At 34.6% G+C, this 12613-nt stretch overlaps 1 protein-coding gene across 1 annotated transcript in view; it reads right to left on the bottom strand.

The window, feature by feature from the left end:
• LOC140164867 (uncharacterized) overlaps positions 1-12613 on the bottom strand; it is a 40912-nt gene that overhangs the window by 4314 nt on the left and 23985 nt on the right. The window lies entirely within an intron of this gene.

Raw genomic sequence — 12613 nt, 5'->3', positions numbered from 1 at the left:
CCTAAATAAAGAAAAATGTGTCAAAATTAAAACAAGCAGCCAATACCTGTACTCTTTAGCTCTGATTTAAAGACCTCATTTGTTGAAATTGGTTGAGAATTAAAGAAACGGTGGTCTAAAACCTGATAAAGATCTAATTGTCCGTGAACGCATTGTGTGCAAATCAATAGGGCATGCTATGCAGCAAACTGCAACTTTTAAATTGGCATCTTCCTTGGGTTTTTGGATCGTCATATCTTTATTTCTTTAACAATTTCAAGTTAAAAGATGCAGCTATTGGCTGCTGGTTCCAATTATAAAATAGCTGTCTTTGTTTAGGATATACAAGGGGTGAACAAAACTGGTACCTTAATGTTTTGGCTTACTGTAGTTTGCCCTATAGGCTATACATAGATTTCGGGCTATGGTGCAAAAACAAAAGCTAGCTTTTGTCACGGATGTAGAAAGTGACTTCTTCCTCAGCAGCAAGGTTTTGAGCTGAAAGTTTCCTCTACTGTATAGCATTTTAGGCTCTTTAGCTTTGGGTCACAGATGTCAGAAAATCTTGTTTGGAACAGACGGGCTTTTTTCAAACATTTTCGAAATTTTATGAACAGAAATCTTTTCAAATCCAGAATATAAGTATGCACTGTAAAAGACTTTTTTTTGTCAAATTTTTCCCACATGGGATTCTTCAATTTTGATAGTCATTTCCTAGGAGCGGTGCTTACTGCTCCCACACTTTCTGCATCCCAGGACCGTCACGTGACCTTTATGTACAGGGTCTAAATGCTTCAATTTATATCACACAAATCTCTAATATTAGTGTCTGTTTGGTCATAAGGAGCCATTAAAATAAAATGCCTTGCCATGTCGTAGGTTTATGTTATTAGGTACGTTCAAAGTTTACTACAGAGTACATTATAGAACATTCAGATCAGCTATTATAGCTCTGTTATTATACAACGAATTTAAATGCACAACTGTTGGTACATTATAACAATTTTAAAAGTTAAAACAAAAAATCTGAGCCATGGCTAACTATTCCTTTATGCCATGAAAGAATTGATTCAAAACTGACCAAACCAAACCAAACGAATAAGAATGAAAATCAACATGTTTGTATTTTTAGGCCCTATATTATAGATTTTTAAAGTCTGTTCTAATGTTTTTCAAACCTCTGTCTTGTCTTTGGACAATGATCCTTTGTTTTAAAAGTCAGTTTCGCCATTTGAAAATTTGGTCACGTCCCACCTTTTTCCTTTAAGGGTGGTCTTATCCCTGGAATTATGGAAACTTTCGGGCCTCCTAACTGCAACATTGTTGGTCTAAAGAATATTAAAGTATACATTTTAGAATGGCAATGACTAAAAAATCATAAAAAGCCTGATTTTCGCCCAAATTTTAAATATTTTTGGTGAAGTTGGTCAAAATTCGAAAAAAAAACCCGGTTCCTAGATATTTTTATCTAGTTTAAAAAAATTAATACTGGCCAAATTCATAATTTTGGCTGAAAAAATTTGGGCAAAAAAAAAAACCGTTTTGGGGATTTTCTACAAAATGAGAATTTTGGCCCAAAGTTGACCTCACAGATGAATTTATTTTAATAAATTCAATGACTTAAAAGTCTTTGTCATTCTAAAATATGCATACTTTTGTATACTTTAGACCAATAATATAGCAGTTATGCGGCCCGAAAGTTTCCATAATTCCAGAGTTAAGACCACCCTTAATATGTTTAATCTCGCAACTACATGTAAACATTGCCCTGAGGTTTCTGAGACACAAAGCTAAGTTAACCAATGTAATGAAAATCAACATAACTGTTTACATTTCTTACCTGCTGCCGCTGCAATACCGATCCAACTTGTTTTCAAGGTGATAAATACCATTTTAGAGAGTCTTCTAAGAATAGAGTACTGTGAAATACAAACGGGTATTTTATGAAATAAAGCAAACCCTAGTATGAAGGTACTTCTTTCCTACCCAACTACTGCGTCTTTGTCTGTATGGTCTATTTGGCAAGATGACAAACAACACACTAATTAACATGATTAAATTGTTGGTCCTTTGGGACCACCTGATACACCATCATTTGAAGCGGTTCATCAGGTTTTTCAAATATTCATTAGTAAGGTTTCTGAGACATACCTAAATATTTAATCAATGTCATGATAATCAACATATTAAATTGCTTTGTTTATTAACATTTCTTACCTGCTGCAGCTGCAATGCCGATCCAACTTGTTTTCAAGGTAATAATGAGTCTTCCAAACATACCGTAGAGTACTGTGAGCTTTAGCATCATAAAATACAAAACGGGTATATCATGAAATAAGGCAAACCTTAGTGTGAAGTAATACCTATTTCCTACCCGACTACTGCGTCTCTTTCTGTATGGTTAAGTTGGCAAGATATTAAACACCGGGATTAAACATCACGCCAATTAACGTGATTAAAGTGTTGCTCCTCTGGCCGGGTCCTCTGGCACCACCTGATAGACCATCATTTCAAGCGGTTCATCAGGGTTTTCAAATATTCACTAGTAAGCGCTCTTGTACAAATCCAAACCTACTACTTCTTTTCGTTTTATTCAAACTGAACTGGCAACTGGTCTTGGCCTTGACAGGTTCTAGTAAATATCGTTTTGCTTAATCCAACCAAGAGCTGTAGGTAAACCTGTATTATCCGTCAATTTCTCCGAAGTATGTTGAACAAAACTCATTAAAATTCTAATAAAAATAAAAATGATGGTATAAAATGTGTATTTTTACTGTATAAATTACTATTATACCCCACTGTCGGTAAAAAAGTAATATTTGCCCCCTCTGTCGATCGCTAAAATGATAAACAGAGGGCAGTATTATTCTATTATTAATAATTAAATACTGCCCTCTGTTGGCGACTTCGGCGACAATGTCTGCGAGACAGATCAGAGAATGTATTATGGTGACTCGTCACTCTTCCGTGCCAAATTTGCGACGCGATTTTTCACGACTGAGAGTTACAGTGACGTCAGCACCATCTTGCTTTATCATACTATAATACGTATTTAGCAAAACCCGATAGAAATTGATGACGTCATCGTAATTATTCCTTGATTTCATCGGCATCAAGATTCTGGTCTCAAACCTCAGAGGCTGGAATTCGGCGATTATAATCAACAGAGGGCGCTATGTAGAGTAATTAACGACAGGGGGTGAAAGATCAGCTTCACTAATATTTATCAAAGAAATACGATTTATTGAGTCAATGGCGATGACTGTATTTAAAATAATTGGTGTTTTTTAATCACGATTGTTTCAACGCCATGCATACGTATTGTAACACACATGTGACACCACAATTAATCAGATATTATAATTATTAGTATTTGGTTCTACAAATTGGAGAAAAATTAACGGACAGTACAGGTTTTCCTATTGCTCATGATCCAACTTTCTGCTTCATTGTTATGTTCTCTTTTTTTTTGTGAATCCCAAAAATTATTCCTCTTTCACCAATATATTGACGTTTGCCAGTGTCTATGTGGTGTTCACTGATAATGGGGTTAAATGTAATTAAGGGTCATTTCCTGTCTGAGATGAAATACGATTAAACGCCTCTTATACTACAAATTACAGAGCAAAAGTGAGCTAACTTTCATGCATCTCTTTTGATGTATTCGACAAGTTAATGAAGAATGCGGCTGGTAATTTGGCGCGTTAATTAATTTTCAGCAATATTATTTCAATATACTATAATGATGCTGCTGCCATGGTCCTTTGCTCATGCTTGTCTGCATGGTTCATTAATAGTACAAAACATTTTTTTCATACTGAAGAAATAGTAAGTGATAGTTCTTTTAGTGCAATCAAGTTATCACAGTTGACCTTGAGCTCTACATACTATAACAAATATATTCAAATAATAAGCTAAAGGTGGCTATAAATATTATGAAAAATTCATACTGTACTACGAGTGCATAGTCACGGACAAAAGTTGGAATATTGTTCATCTTCTTCTATGACATTACTTAAAACGCGTAAACCCAATATGGAGAAGGGAAAATGAATTATGCGTCATTGATATTGCGTCAGTATATCAATTTATTGAGATGGACCTTTGGATCAAGACATCAATCACAAAATTTTTCTGCGGTCTATGGTTTTGGACTTAAAGCCTCTTGAAATTCACAAGTGGGCATTTAAAAATGCCCGTTTGGCCCTGTGATTTAAGTCTACCGCGAAATTCTTAGACTTCTAAAATTGTATCTTGGACGTCTAAGGTTAGGCGTATTATCTTGGGCGTATTTAGAAGGTGTTCGTCATGGATAGCGGAAACCTTCTAAATACGCGTAATCTTACACGTCTAAGATGCAATCATAGACGTGTAATGTATATTATCTTAGGCGTATTTAGAAGGTATCCGCCATCCATAGATATGATTGTCAATGTACTGCAAGCTACGAAGGAATATTGCTGGATATTATTGTCAATGCATTGCAGGTTAGGATACATAGTAAGTCTTTTATACAATAAGCACATGCGTGTATTATTGTTTCTACTATAAGTTCATTTTCGCATTTTATATGTAAAAATGGTTAACTTTTAGGTTATGAGTACTTATATGTATGCAAAATTCAAAGTATAAAATTTCAATTTGAAAGGTTACTAAGTAGTTTGCATGATAAAGGGTGGGCATGTTGGATTGTGGGCGTGTAATTTTGTTGTTGCGTAAACTGATAAATAACAATATGTTCCAAGGTGTAACAGAGCCGCTTTTTGAGATTTGTATCCAAAATATTATATGGGTTATTTTTGCAATAGAACTTACTCCAAGCAGGGATATCCCTGATCCAAGGTACAAACTCAATAAACACACAAGAGATATTTATATACTTATTAAACTTATTTATTCAAAATCTAACTTGTGAAAGAAACAAATATTCGCGAGAGCTATCACTACGATACGTCTACCAGAGCTGAAACGTTCTATAATACAACAGAGCATTTTTGAATTTGTATCAAATTTTCATCGAACACTAATACTCTGATTGGCATGGCAGTTGCATGAGGTATCTCTGTGATTGTCGATAATACCCAAACATTCAGCAAGTGCCTACTCACTGACTGTGATGAAGTTTGGTTGAGCAATGAGTGACATCTGCTACATATTAAAGCATCACAATTTAGAACCACCGGGCAAACTCGGTTGCATAAAACTTGCGACTGTCGTATGGCCTACCACAGTGGCCCTACGCAATGGACCAGGGATATGAAGCACGCGTTCAAAAAAATAGTCTACAGTAAGCCAAAGAATTAAGGTACCAGTTGTGTTCACCCTGTATATTCCAAATAAAGACAAATGTGTCAAAATTAAAACAAGCAGTCAATACCTTTACTCTTTATCTCTGATTTTATTTGTTGAAATTGGTTGAGAATTAAAGAAACGGTGATCTAAAACCTAATGAAGAAACGAAATCAAAAGTTGCACTTTTGTGCTCTAATCAATGAAAGCACGACGCTAGTTTTAACGTGCTATGGAAGCGTGGCGCTAGTTCTCTTGTTCACGAACGCTATGTGTAAAAATCAATAGGGCATGCAATGCAGCAAACTGCAACGTTTACATTGGTATCTTCCTTGGGTTTTGGGATCGCCGTGTCTTTATTTCTTGAACAATTTCAACGAATGAGGTCTTAAATTGGAGCTAAAAGATGCAGCTATTGGCTGCTGGTTCCAATTATAACATATATGTCTTTGTTTAGGATATACAGGAGGTGAACATAACTGGTACCTTAATTGTTTGGCTTACTGTATGAATGACTTTACGGGCCGCTACAGACTCCGAGCTGACGTAGAATATTAGATGTAACATGCCTTCGTTAAGGGATCCGGAATGAGCGTTTTGACAGTATTTTTGGTGGGCCATGAGAGCACATCAGACATATCGAATTTCATTTTGAATTCGAAGAATGTCTTTCTGATTTAAAATAGTTTTCATTTTTTGAAATTCACGCTATAATACAAATGTTATGACAAATTATTAAAATTTGATATTTTTCACATTCTTGATAAATAACAGTCCTCGAAGTAGATTTTATAAATTTAATGATATATTCTTAAAGTGTAGCTGGAGGAAAAGCCGACGATCAATTGAAAATTTTGACCTTTCATATTGAAGATATGGATTTTTTCCCCAAAAGACCTAATTTGTTTTGGTGTTTTGGAAAAAAAATTCCATATCTTCAATACGAAAGGTCAAAATTTTCAATTGATCGTCGGCTTTTCATCCCACCTACATACACTTTAAGTATAAATCATCAGATTTATAAAGTTTACTTCGAGTACTGTTAAATATCAAAAATATCAATTTTAATCATTTGCCATAAAATGTATTACCCTTAGCAAACACAAAAACGTTTTTAAAACGTTTTAAATAAGTTATATTTTGGCTTTTGGTTTAGGTAAAAACGTTTTAATAACATTAAAATGTCGGGTTATATAAAGGTCATGATAACGTTTTAAAACGTTTTGTATGAAAACACACTACAACAATATTTTTAAATGTTTTCAAAAAATGTTATTGTAAACTATTTTTGCAAACATTTTGTCAATACTTAAATAACATTATGTTAAAATATTTGAACCCAGCAAACACAGAAATGTTCTTAAAATGTTTTTTCAAAACATTTTAATAACATTTAAATGTCGGGTTATATAAAGGTCATGAAAACGTTTTTAAAACGTTATTGCAAATATTTTTGGCAAACATTTTTCGCAAAATATTTTATCAATCCCAAATTAACATTCTGTTTAGAATGTTTTGTATCAAGTTTTCAAGAATGTTTTTGGAATGTTATCAAAACGTTTTTATACCCTTTATATAACCCGACAAAAACATTTTTGTTTGCTGAGCATCAAAAAAAGTGTTTTAAGGTTATGAAACCTTTTTATACTCTTAATATACCCTTTATATAACCCGACATTTAAACGTTTTCTGACAACCTTTTATAACCTTTTGCGAATGATGTCGAAAACATTTTGTGTTTGCTGGGACATTACGAATTTCAAAAATCAAAATTATTTGATATCAGAAGGACATTCTTCGTATTCAGAATGCAATGTCCGATGTGCTCTAATGTCCCACAATAAAATACTGTCCAAACGTTCATACCACATCCCTTACATTTTTATTCCCATTCTGTTTCCAGTAATGTGTAAGTTCTAACGAATCTACTATGATGTAAAATCCGAACGTAAAATCAATAATATGTTATGTAGAATATCTGGGACGAATATATAATCGATTTTATGTCATCATCTAACATCACTGGATATAGAATAGGAATCGATTACGTAACAAAGACATGTTACATCAAATATTCTACATCCGCTAAAAAGTCTGCAGGGTCCTTACTACCGAGTTTCACGAACGGGACTACATAAGGCCTAACATTGTTTGATTCACGTATTGGGGTTAGGTATGTAGGGCTTGTTTTACTTTTACAGCTGTAAATTGCATTTGATAAAGGCCTTGGAATGGTTTTTTCTTCTATTTTAATTTAACTATTTTTTTTTCATTATTTATCTATTTATTTTATTTTATTTTTTTCTTTTGCAAAAAAAATGGTCGGTCCCATTTTTAGGGTCGGTCGGGTTACGCCAATTAAATATTTTTTGGCCTGATGCTGCAGGGAGCTCAGTAGTTTGGCAATGGAATGAAAGACCCATTGTTGATTAGGCGCGTATTTTAAAAGCACGACTCCTGTGCGAGTATAGTAGAAATATGTAAAATTCTACCACAAAGCAATTACCTCCCTTTATTATAAGATAATGCAAATTTTGATGCTTCGTTTGTCTTAATAGCCCACAATTTGTTAGCATGGTAACCCTTTGAATGAAAAAGACCGCCATTCAATAGTTGCCCCTAAACTATTTGAAAACGTTGCTTTTGTTGCTAGAGTGCCTGGTCGTCATTGGTCATCGCTGGTCATCCTTGACCAGTATTGAAAGAGTCACCATGGCTACAAACTTAGAGCTATCCAGATCAAAATGTGCAGAATTAACTTTGATTTTGCTCATTCGGTTTTTAAATTTGATGAATTATATTTGAGTCTTATATCGTAATAAGTGTGGGGGGGGGATACTCACTTTTTAATCAAATGTTTGGGATGCATTAACTAAGATTTGTTTAAATAAACTCCCCCTATTGGACAACTCAATTTACTTTCATATTACAGAAGGAACACTTATCTTATGTAATTATATTGTTGCATAATGTTGTATAATTAGTTAATCGTATTACTCGAGCACCTATCTGATATAATCGGGTAAATGGAATGAAGGAATCGGTCTGTTTTATTAAGCATAGGGTCAGACAAAGTTTGTGGCTAAGGAGAGTCACTGGAAATTAACCCGATCAGGATTCATCTAACTAATCACTATATTATGTGGATACGATCCACAAAACCTGCTACCCACCAAACACAAAATATGTTGGTAAATCTTTTAAATACATGTATACAACGTTATTAAACTTTAAAAGTCGAGTGACTTGTGTTATTCAAACTAATAACATTTGTTTTTGATACTTTCTATAAAGATATTCTAAGGTGCAAGGATTTGGTCCTATGATGCTTAACTTTTGAACTTCGGAAATTAAATACTAATAATAAGTTACCTTAAGATTCATGACAAAAGCAATGCTCGAAATAAGGCGGCCCTCAAGTCCAAAGCTCGTGAAAATAATTTCATGTCCGCCGATACGCGTTTCTTCCGTTTGTCACCAAATTCAGTAAGACGGACTCAATTGACTCAATGTGTGATTGGCTTCACAGCAACGCCCTCATTTTTCGAATTTATACTTTTTGCACCATTGTAATGGCCATTGGTGTACATAAATGTCCTGTGAAAGACTAAGCCTGAAGTGCTTTAATTACATAAACATTTAACATTTAACATTAACATTTATAATAAAACCGGTTTTATTCTGAGCTCACTGATCTAGTGCTGGATAATCAAATCGCGTGCGTGTGTACCATTGAATCAATGACGTAACGTATAAACTGTATGCATGTACCATTATTCGTCTTACGTCTTGTTTGTACATCAGCTGCGTGTAGCTGTGCCAATAATCATGATAATTATACGATCGGCGAGCTACACACATTCTTAGTGCTGTCCGTATTGACGTATAATTTGTGTGCATATCGCTATTCGTCTTACGTCTTGTTTGTTCGTCCTAGCTGTATAAAACTACGCAAATACGTTCAGCGAGCTGATACAAGCAATGTAGGCGCTGGAATGAAATAGCATTTTTTTTTCGTTTTACCTCATTTGTTTGGCTCGAAATTAAAAGGGGACAATGTGATCAGTAACTATCAGTGAAAACTAACATTTAAATAGGAATCTATTATTTATGCAAAACACACATTATTGCTTTAAGTCTTAAAAATGGTTTAAAATTGTAAATTTTTGTGAAAATTGATCAAGAGCCGTAGATTTTAAACCGTAGTACCCGAATGACCTTTGAAGATTTTGTCTTATTTCGAGCATTGTGACTGTGACAGTCTAATTTATCATTACCTCCATGATCCAGTGTCATATTCCTTTTTTCATGAACATTGTGTCGGTACGGTTTTATGACAAACGATCAAACGTTTTGACGTTAAATGACTCCTGTTTTTGACGATATTCTTGATCTAAATATGATGTGACAACTATAACATATGCTATCCATGGCATCAATTTTTAACAAGACAAAAAATACTGTTTTTTTTTTTTTTTTGCAAGACCATATTCTTATTCTAATCAATAACAATTGATTACACTTCGTATGGAATTTCAATTCAATTCAACCTTGGCCAGTTGGCTGCAATGCATGTTTCCCCATCAAGGATGACATATCATTTAAAACATTTGAAAAACATTTTTCTGAAATTAACAAAACGTTTAAGGTTAGAGAAACATTTTAAAACATTTTGAATCACAAAAACAGTTTTTAACTAGAGCGGCTGTGGCTCATTAAACACAAATATCAGGTGGTGGCTTCTGAATTTGATAACCTCTGCATGACTTTAGCTTAGACCTTACTATTATAAACAGTTTCTTTTTTTCCTTCTCAATTAGGTGATTTTGTATGGTGACCAAAGAGAGTAACTTGATATGAAAGTTTCTGGATGACATTTGATCTTCCAAACATTAAAGCCATATTATAACATTTCTGTAAGTATAGATTAGTATTTATTTTCCATAAAATGTTAGCTTTTACTGTCAGATATGTCCCTTTTAACAAGTGAGGTAAAGCATAGCAAATTGGAATGTAGTACTAGCGCCCATGCATATTACTCCCGCGGTTGTAATACGGTACGATCCTCGGGGTGTATGTGTATGTGTATCCCGCACGCCATGTACGTACTGTGCATACGTGTTCGACTAATATTTCCATCGTAATAATAAAACGCCGGTTCCATCGTTTTATTCAAAATCTCGGATTTTGACAAAACTACAGCACCTAAAGTCTTGATTTTTGCAGAGTATCTTTATTGCCTAAAGTACATTACAATCGTGTAAAAACCAGAATTTAAAACAAAATTGAGGGCGTTCTCCTCAGCAAATGTTATAATATGGCTTTAAATGTGTCAGGTTTCACACCGGATTTTGACAACCCATGACCTATTAACTCCATGTGACCTCCAGGTGACCTTTTGTCCCAACTCAGTCATGTTTCCAAATAGTCCGGTATCCACGGGAAGTTAATGATGACCCCCACAGGATTCTACCAAACTAACTTTTTAAGCTTCCTGATGGCAGGGACGGAATTAAAGGGGGCGCACCCGGCGCGTGCCCCCTCTAATTTTTGCAGAGCGGCGCCTGACTATCTGTATTTTTCCAGAGCGGCGCCTGACTTTGTGTGGGCGCCGAGCCAGCCGCCATGGTAGCCCCCCTATTGAAAATTCTTGGATCCGCCCCTGCATGGTCCTATGACACATTCAAGATGTTAACAAAAATGATTCCCGGTACTCAGGCCATATTCAAGGTTAAAGGTCAACACAGTTGTCAAATTTCAAAGTTGCTCGAATCTAGTTAACACAAGCACACCAAATTATTCCTCTCATTGCAAGAATTCAGAAAAAGTATAATTTGACCTACCTGCAACATACCGTTCTTGAGTTAAAGCAAAAAGGTCAAATCTTGGGGAATGGTCAGTTTTTGTGTCCACACAGGGGCCAAAAATTAAGAATGCTCCAATTTTTCTGAATTCTTGCAATGAGAGGAATAATTTTGTGCGCTTCCCAGCAAACACAAAAACGTTTTAAAAACGTTTTAAATAACATTAATAACATTAAAATGTCGGGTTGTATAAAGGTCATGATAACGTTTTAAAACGTTTTGTATGAAAACACACTGCAACAATATTTGTAAATGTTTTCAAAAAATGTTATTGTAAACAATTATTGCAAACATTTTTGCCAAATATTGTGTCAATACTTAAATAACATTATGTTAAAATATTTGAACCCAGCAAACACAGAAATATTCTTAAATTTTTTTTTTTCAAAACCTTTTAATAACATTTAAAATTTCGGGTTATATAAAGGTCATGAAAACGTTTTTAAAACGTTATTGAAAATATTTTGGGCGAACATTTTTCACAAAATATTTTTTCAACCTGAAAATAACATTTTGTTTAGAATGTTTTGTATCAAGTTTTCAAGAATGTTTTAGGAATGTTATTAAAACGTTTTTATACCCATTATATAACCCGACATTTAAACGTTTTCTGTAAAACGTTTTTGTTTGCTGAGCAGTAGATTATCAAAAAACGTTTTTTAAGATTATGAAAACGTTTTAGGCTCTTAATATACCCTTTATACAACCCGACATTTAAACGTTTTCTGACAACCTTTTATAACCTTTTGCGAATGATGTCGAAAACGTTTTGTGTTTGCTGGGTTGTTAACCAGATTTGAGCAACTTTGAAATTTGACTACTGTGTTGACCTTTAACCTTGAATATGGCCGGAGTGCCGGGAAAGATGTTTTGTTAACATCTTGAATGTGTTATAGGACCCTAAAAGGAAGCTAAAAAGGTTGGTTTGGTAGAGTCCTGTTGGGGTCATCATTAACTTCCCGTAGATACCGGACTAAAATGTATTACATTAGGGGGGTGCCAAATTGACCAATTCAGCATCGATTCTGCGCCAATCCAAGCGATGAAAGTCAAAATTGTGAGCGCTTCACACGCGCTTCAGCACAAAATCAATTGTAAGAACATTTCAAGACCGATATCTAACTTTTAGTAACCAAAATTAATTAGTGGTAGACCCTATTTGTCCAAAATTTCGCGGGGGGGGGAGGCATTATGTATCCTTAGCCCTGGGCGCCAAAACCCCTAGCAACGCCACTGCCCACGTTTAAGATATTCTGGAGGGGGGGGTAGGGGCGTCAATTTTGTTTCTTGCCCCGGGCGCTAACAACCCTAGTTACGCCATTGGATGTGGCCTACCTTTTTAATCAAAATTATCTTTTCAGACCGTTTCCTCCGACGTACCAAATCTGTATTAGCTTTAAAAATCACATTTTCATCAAATAACTTTTATTTTGTAGCCAAGATTTAAGAGTATAATCATGAGTAATTTGATCGGATATCAT

The sequence above is a fragment of the Amphiura filiformis genome, chromosome 1 (genome assembly GCF_039555335.1).
Source record: "Amphiura filiformis chromosome 1, Afil_fr2py, whole genome shotgun sequence".
Taxonomy (NCBI): domain Eukaryota; kingdom Metazoa; phylum Echinodermata; class Ophiuroidea; order Amphilepidida; family Amphiuridae; genus Amphiura; species Amphiura filiformis.
The sequence above is the reverse complement of the archived record's forward strand: the minus strand, read 5'-3'. Positions and strand labels throughout refer to the sequence as shown.